This window comes from Neomonachus schauinslandi, chromosome 4 (assembly GCF_002201575.2).
Source record: "Neomonachus schauinslandi chromosome 4, ASM220157v2, whole genome shotgun sequence".
In the NCBI taxonomy this organism is placed as follows: domain Eukaryota; kingdom Metazoa; phylum Chordata; class Mammalia; order Carnivora; family Phocidae; genus Neomonachus; species Neomonachus schauinslandi.
Window position 1 is genome coordinate 114629048 of NC_058406.1, and position 7948 is coordinate 114636995.

Genomic DNA, 7948 nt, shown 5'->3' on the forward strand with positions numbered 1-7948 from the left:
CATTACCTTGATCCCCAAACCAGACAAAGACCCCATCAAAAAGGAGAATTACAGACCAATATCCCTGATGAACCTGGATGCAAAAATTCTCACCAAAATACTAGCCAATAGGATCCAACAGTACATTAAAAGGATTATTCACCACGACCAAGTGGGATTTATCCCTGGGCTGCAAGGTTGGTTCAACATCCACAAATCAATCAACGTGATACAATACATTTTAACAAAGAACAAGAATCATATGATCCTCTCAATCAATGCAGAAAAAGCATTTGACAAAGTACATCATCCTTTCTTGATCAAAACTCTTCAGAGTATAGGCATAGAGGGTACATACCTCAATATCATAAAAGCCATCTATGAAAAACCTACAGTGAATATCATTCTCAATGGGGAAAAACTGAGAGCTTTCCCCCTAAGGTCAGGAACGCGGCAGGGATGTCCACTATCACCACTGCTATTCAACAGAGTATTAGAAGTCCTAGCCACAGCAATCAGACAACAAAAAGAAATCAAAGGCATCCAAATTGGCAAAGAAGAAGTCAAACTCTCACCCTTTGCAGATGATATGATCCTTTATGTGGAAAACCCAAAAGACACCACCCTAAAACTGCTAGAACTCATACAGGAATTCAGTAAAGTGGCAGGATATAAAATCAATGCACAGAAATCAGTGGCATTCCTATACACCAACAACAAGACAGAAGAAAGAGAAATGGAGGAGTCGATCCCATTTACAATTGCACCCAAAAGGATAAGATACCTAGGCATAAATCTAACCAACGTTTAGGTAACACAGATGGTATAAATTCTGGTCCCAACCCACTATCTCTAGGGCGGTCCCCTCTCTCCCCAGTTCAACACCATCAGCAGTGTAACCTTTCTGGGATTCTGGGCGCATGTGGATGGTTCCCAGCCAAGCCTCTTGCTTTTTATAGGCTTTGTGTTTTTGTCTCTTCTCCCCAGTCTATGAATCCCAGGATAAACCCCTCTTCCCCACCTCCTGACAAACACTAGCACAAGAACAGAGCCTTAGCCCTCAGGAATTTTACTTTCTTATTACCTAGCTCCATTTGTGAGCTGATGATTTTATTATTTTATTTCATTTTTAGGATTTTATTTATTTATTTGACAGAGAGAGAGAGCACAAGCAGGGGGAGCTGCAGCAGAGGGAGAGGGAGAAGCAGGCTCCCACTCAGCAAGGATCCTGATACGGGGTTCCATCCTAGGACCCTGGGATCATGACCTGATCCGAAGGCAGTCATGTAACTGATTAGCCACCCAGGTGTCCCTGAACTTTTAAAAGATGAAAAAAAAATTTACCCAGAATTTTTCAAACCCATGTTAGATTTTTTTTTCCTAATAGTTAAGTGTAATTTTGCTTTACATTCATTTGACTCTGAGGACTGGCTCTGTCATTTACATGGCAGACATCACTCTACAGGTTCAAAGTTATCATGATAAATATACTTTAAGTACATAAAATACACAGTACATAAGAAATTGCATCTTTTCAATTACTTACATTTACAATTTCTAAAAATATAAAAAAAATATGGATGCCAAATTAAAAATGTGTAAGAAGATATATCATTGCCAAAGTTGTTTTAGGGCCTCCTCAGACAAGTTAGAAGACCATTGACATAGAGAAAGTTTTCTTTCTTTAATATTTTTGTATTGCCTTTTCTATTGCCTTGACAATGACCATTTTAGTATTTTATCATGTTAGCAACAGATTTTTGTAATTAATAGTTACCAATTTATAAAACTTTTGGAAACTTGCTTCATCTAGCCAGAAGCCATGGAGTAAAGTAAACAGAATATCCAATAATCAAATATAAATTACTAGGGTTAGAAATTAGTTTTGAGTTGAAAGAGCCCTTAGTGATTTAGGTTATCCTCATTCTAATGACATATACAAAGTGCTTATTTTAGCATTATTTATAATGGCCCAAATACCCAGATATCTTGTGGCCTATTCATACAGCAGAATATTATATGATAATGAAAAGGACTGAAGTACTGCTGAACATAATTTATGGAAGAAGCTCACCAACATAATGTTGAACAAAAGACTGACACACACAAGTAGATCTGGGCAGAGGTGACACAAGTGTGTTCCCTATGGAGAAATGGATCAAGCTGTACTCATATGGTGTACTTGCTGGAATATATGTTGTAGTTCAACAAGAAGTTTACGTCAACAAAAGGACATTGTGCTTCTTTCACCCAGTTAAAATCATGGCAACCGTGTTAAGTATTTTCTGTTTTACCAACCTTTTATCGTTGCTGGTAATGGTGATGATATTCAGGTGAAGTTTGTCGTGTAGAATATCTTTCAGCCCGATCCTGGGCAGAAGATGCAGCCGGGTTGTGCCACTGAGTGTTCTTTGCCAGTTCCATCTTTTTAAGACTTCATGTCCTATAGCCCTTTTGGCCGGGGCAATCCCTGCCAAGCAGGTGTGTTGTGAGTCCAGTCATATGTAACAAGCTTTCTTTTTTTTTTTTTAATTTTTTTTTTAAAGATTTTATTTATTTGCGAGAGAGACAATGAGAGAGAGACAGAGAGCATGAGAGGGAGGAGGGTCAGAGGGAGAAGCAGACTCCCTGCTGAGCAGGGAGCCTGATGTGGGACTCCATCCCAGGACTCCAGGATCATGACCTGAGCCGAAGGCAGTCGCTTAACCAACTGAGCCACCCAGGTGCCCAACAAGCTTTCACTTAGGCTGGATTTCTTGCAGCACCTCTCATTCTGGCAGGGCCGAAGTGGGCTTTTAAAATTCCAGGTCCACGGGAGGATTTTCTTTTTTCTTTCTTTTTTTTTTTAATAAAGATTTTATTTATTATTTGACAGAATGAGAGAGGGAGAGCACATGAGAGGGGGGAAGGGCAGAGGGAGGAGCAGACTCCCCGCCGAGCAGGGAGCCCGATGCGGGACTCGATCCAGAGACTCCAGGATCATGACCTGAGCCGAAGGCAGTGGCTTAACCGACTGAGCCACCCAGGCGCCCAACGGGAGGATTTTCTTGTTGAATTGCAAAGGCTCGTGCTTGGTGAGGACCGTGTGAAGCTTCCAGAGGTGAGCGTGGGTGCAGTGCACAGCGTCCCCAGGCGGAGGCTCGGGGGGGCTACCACTCTGTGCACACGGTGCCTTTTCCTGCACCCATACCAGGCCACACACCCAGGTGTGCACAGGCCCACTCCCAATCTTCCCTCCCTACCCATACACACCCTTCCACCCACCTCACCCACGGCTGCCATGCTCCCAGGTGAGCCCGGCACGTGCAGCAGGAGCCACCCGCGCCAAGACACGGAGTCTCTTTCAGATTCCTCAAAAGTTTAACAGTAGGGGCACCTGGGTGGCTCAGGTCATGATCCCAGGGTCCTGGGGTCCAGCCCCCTTGGGGATTCCTGTTCAGCGGGGAGCCTGCTCCTCCCTCTCCCTCTACCCCTCATGCTCATGCTCTCTCTCTCTCAAATAAATAAATAGGATCTTAAAATGAAAAGGTGATGTAATCCAATTTTGATTTGGGTTGATAGGATGCTAGAGCAGGAAGGGTTTGGAAATCAGTTAAACCCAGAAGTTTTCTACTGTGGTTTTGCAGAAGTAGCTCGGGCAATGTGGGACTCTCAGTGCCCAGTCAACTACACCAGTTCTGCTTTGAGTGTCTTTCATTTGGGGGGCTAGCGAGTGGGGATGAGTCTAGGCTCTGGAGCTGGATGTGGTGGAGTAGCATGTGTTTGAGAGCTGCTTCTACCCCTTATTGTCTGTGTGACGCTCAATAAGCTGCTACTTCACCTCTCGGAGCTTTGGTTTCTTATCTGCAAAGTGAGCATCACAACACACACACCTGTTCTGGTTGTTGTGAGAATACGTTATGATACTGACAAATATGAATAGCCAGTACCAAGTCCTTGCAATGTGCCAGGCACTTTTCTAAATTCTTTGCCTGTATTCATCAATGGGTTTTATTACAGATGAGAAACCCGAGGCAAAGACAGGTGGACAGTTGGCTATTGGTGGCTCCAGGACTGGATTCGAATCAGGACCGTGATCTTGACTGCGGTGCTCCCCTGCTCCTCATCACAGACAATAAACTATCAAGAACTCTAATTTGTCGAGTGTTTGCTCTATGCCAGGCACTGTGCTAAGAGCTTTACATGGGTTATTGTAAAGTAGACCCCTCCCCCCCCCGATCCCACCCCATGTCCATCCACCTCCTCACTTCTCTGAGTTGTGGCATGTTATCACTCTCATTTTACAGGTTAGATTAACCAGGGCTGAGCAACGTTGGTGAAGGTGAGCTAGTGGGTAAGTTGGGGGTTGAATTTGAACCAGCCGTCACATGGTCTCCCTCGCAGGAGATCCAGCACCTTGTGTGACACACAGGGCCACTTTAAGGACCTTTGACGTGTAAGGCTGCTCAAGGTCCTGTGCTCAGGAGGCCTTATACTCAGTGTCGTGTTTGCCTTTGCTGTCTTAAAATTTGACACCATTTGTCTTTGAACTTGGCTTTTGTAAATTAAGTTTGATAGCCCCGTGTAGTTTGTGCATGAGTACAGAGAGTAAGCTGTGTGGCAATGTGCACACGGGGTTGTGGTCCAGCAGCGGCCCCTGCACGGGGCGGACAGCACACATACAACAGTTGGGTCTGCATGCACGCTCATGCCCGGGGGCAGTTTGGGGTACCACAAAGCCCCCAGGAGGTGGCTGTGCCTGAATCTGTGCCCCGATCAGGGGCAGCGGCAGCAGAAGTGGAGTTGGCGGTGGTGGCGGCTGCAAGAGACAGAAACTCTCACGTGAGGGGCAGTGTCAAGGTCAGGGGTGGAAGGCAGTCTTGCTCATTGTCCCCATAGCCTGGCCCTGAGGCGTCTGCACTAATATTAAATCTCCCATCTGAGCACCAGAACAGAAATGGTTCTCAGGCAGTAAACTGTTGGTAAATCATTACAAAATCAAAGTGTGCATGACATTGTAATAATAAAGCACATCAAAGAGTTATTAGAATTCCTCAAAGATTTAGAATTTCTGGTTGTGAAAACTGCCGTATGTTGCAAAGCAAATATTCACAAGCTTAGAAATAGAAATTAATTTTTTAAAAGATTTTACTTATTTATTTGACAGAGAGAGAAAGAGCACATGCAGGGGGAGTGGCAGGCAGAGGGAGAGGGAGAAACAGGCTCCCCGCTGAGCAGGGAGCCCCACTCGGGCCTTGATCCCAGGACCCTGGGATCATGACCTGAGCCGAAGGCAGACACTTTACTGACTGAGCCACCCAGGTGCCTCTAGAAATTAAATTTAAAGACTGTTGCATGGGATGGAAGAAACACGTTTCAGTTGCAGTTGCACATGAACCAATTATTAGTAAGGAAAACAACTTAAAAATTAATTTTTCCCTTGTAATTGAAGATGCAGTGACAGAATGCATCAACAGGCATTTTGAATTATGAACAAATCATGAAGTACATCTTGGTTCCTTTTACAACATCCACAAGTTATAGGAAATGTCAGAGAAAACATTAAAATGCCATTGTACACATTTGCATTTAAAATTAAATATAGACTTACATGCATCTGGATTGTATTAGGAGTTAATATTTTTAGAAAAGTTGTTCCATGAGATTTATCAGCTCTAGATGTGCTAAAATTGATGTTTCAAAATAATTTACCAGAAATGTATCCTAATGAAAAAAAAAAGTATCATAGTGTTACAATCTATAATATACTCTTACAAGCTCCAGCAACATTTGCATCAGCAGAAAGTTCCTTTTCAAAGTTAAAAATATTATTATCTGCAGTCTTTTATTTGCCTAGAGTGATAGATGTCACTTTCAATTATACTGATTTAAAATGAAGTTGCTAAAATATGGATTTGTGTGGCTTAGGAAATGAATCTGCAAAAAAGTGAGTCAGGAAAATCTTATGATCAATAAAGTTATCATAACATAACTATCATTTATTGTATTATATAAATTATGCAACAATTTTTTAAAGATTTATTTATTTGTCAGAGAGAGAGAGAGCACAGAAGCAGAGAGAGAGGTAGGCAGAGGGAGAAGCGGGCTCTTTGCCAAGCAAGGAGCACACCACGGGACTCCATCCCAGGACCCTGAGATCATGACCTGAGCAGAAGGCAGATGCTTAACTGACTGAACCACGCAGGCATCCTGAAACAAATTTTTGAAAAAAATTTATAGGTTTGTTCATGTATCAGAATGATCACTTTTCCCTCCTTTTTGAACAGAGAGCCCCACATTTTTATTTTGCGCTGGGCCTTGCGCCTTCTGTTCCAACCTTGCACAGCTCGCTGTTCCTCACACTTGGGCCCCTCTTCACTGAAGCACCTTGAAGCTACTGGGATCATGGCAATCCAAGAGACTATTTCCTGCTTTCGAGTCTGGGATAATTGCTGGAGACATCTTTCCTAATTTTAAGAGGGAATGGTGTATTTTCCTCACTGTTTTCTTTGATTCACCTCATATATACATATTTTTTTTTCTTGTCATCCCTGTGACCCAAGTATGGCAGACTTTCCTGGGCCAACTTTGCTTCCATCCTGAATGCACTTGAAGGCCATACTCAGCATTTTATGTTAACAGTGTTATCAAAGACAGATCCAGCTCCGTGGGGGCTAAGTGAAGCATGGGAAAGATAAACCTTATCACATAACATACAGGAGAAGCACAATAAAATTCTCCATTTCAGGAGTTTGTCCCACCCTGAAAGTTCCTCTGCTCTCTAGTTAGCTTATCACAATTTTCTTTCTCCACATCATTTCTCAAGAACCCTAATGTCCTAGACAATTCAGACCTAAACCAAAGCTTGCATACCCAAGTGACCCAACGGCCAGTGGGGAGCCTTGCTTGAAGAACCTGCTATTCTCCTGCTATTCTCTGTCTTGCCTCTTGGTTTGGCGGGGGAGGGTGGGGGGGCTCATTCCTCATTCTAAGAAGTCTTTAATATTCCTTCCAGAAAAAGCATGTTCCATCTAAGGTATAATTCTTCTAAAAAAAGATATTCTCTATTTTATTTTTGGCTTTTCCACTTACTTTTCATTGTTCTATCAAATTCTGCAAAGTTACCCCAGACTCTCCCATTTTCTTTTTCTCTTACTGAGTTCTGTTTGTGAGTCAAAAGTATACTCAGTAATTTTGCAAATATTTATGTTTTACATGTAGATCTTCAATAAGGATTTATTGTGAGAATGAGCCCTAAATAAAGATTTTCAGGATAGGAAGGGATCCAGATAATTTAGTCATTAATCTTGATGTTCAGAAATGGAAAAGTCCATTTTCAAGAGTCAAACTCAAGAGTCACTTGGTCTCAGGCAGCTGTTGGCATTAGAGAATTCTTTCTTATGTTAAGCCAAAATCTGTGTCTTTTCCAGTATTGAGGAAAGGAAGAGCTTACTTTAGAAAAAGAACTTTTGCAAGAGAAAGTGCTCTTATTTCCTAAAGCCCATGGACGATTCCAGTCGTCTCTTTTAGAGTCATCAGAAACTTCTCCTATCTCCTCAGCCTTTAAATTTTTTTCAAGTATTTGGTTTAAAAATGGCTAATTCATTATTAAAAACTGTCTCCACATGTTAACATTTGTGACTATTCTTTATTTCATTAGATTAGGAAAATGTCGGAGGAGAGTAATTACCAATTATAATATTATTCTGTTGCAAAAATCAATCTTTGTTTCCAAAGACTGACAGGCCCAAATGAATCTTCACTTTCCCCAAAACAATATGCCTATGATGTGCTTTAAGTATACCGTGATCATGCAAGGTGAGACCTCACATGGAAAGTGTTAGAGTAACTGGGCTGCTTTTTGAAAACTTGGTGGAAGAAAAGACATGACCAAATTTTAGACATAATCAGTTCAGTTTTGTAGCTTTGATTGCACAGATTTAATGAGTGTGAAGATTTGGAAGAGTTACATGGACAGCTATTACATATT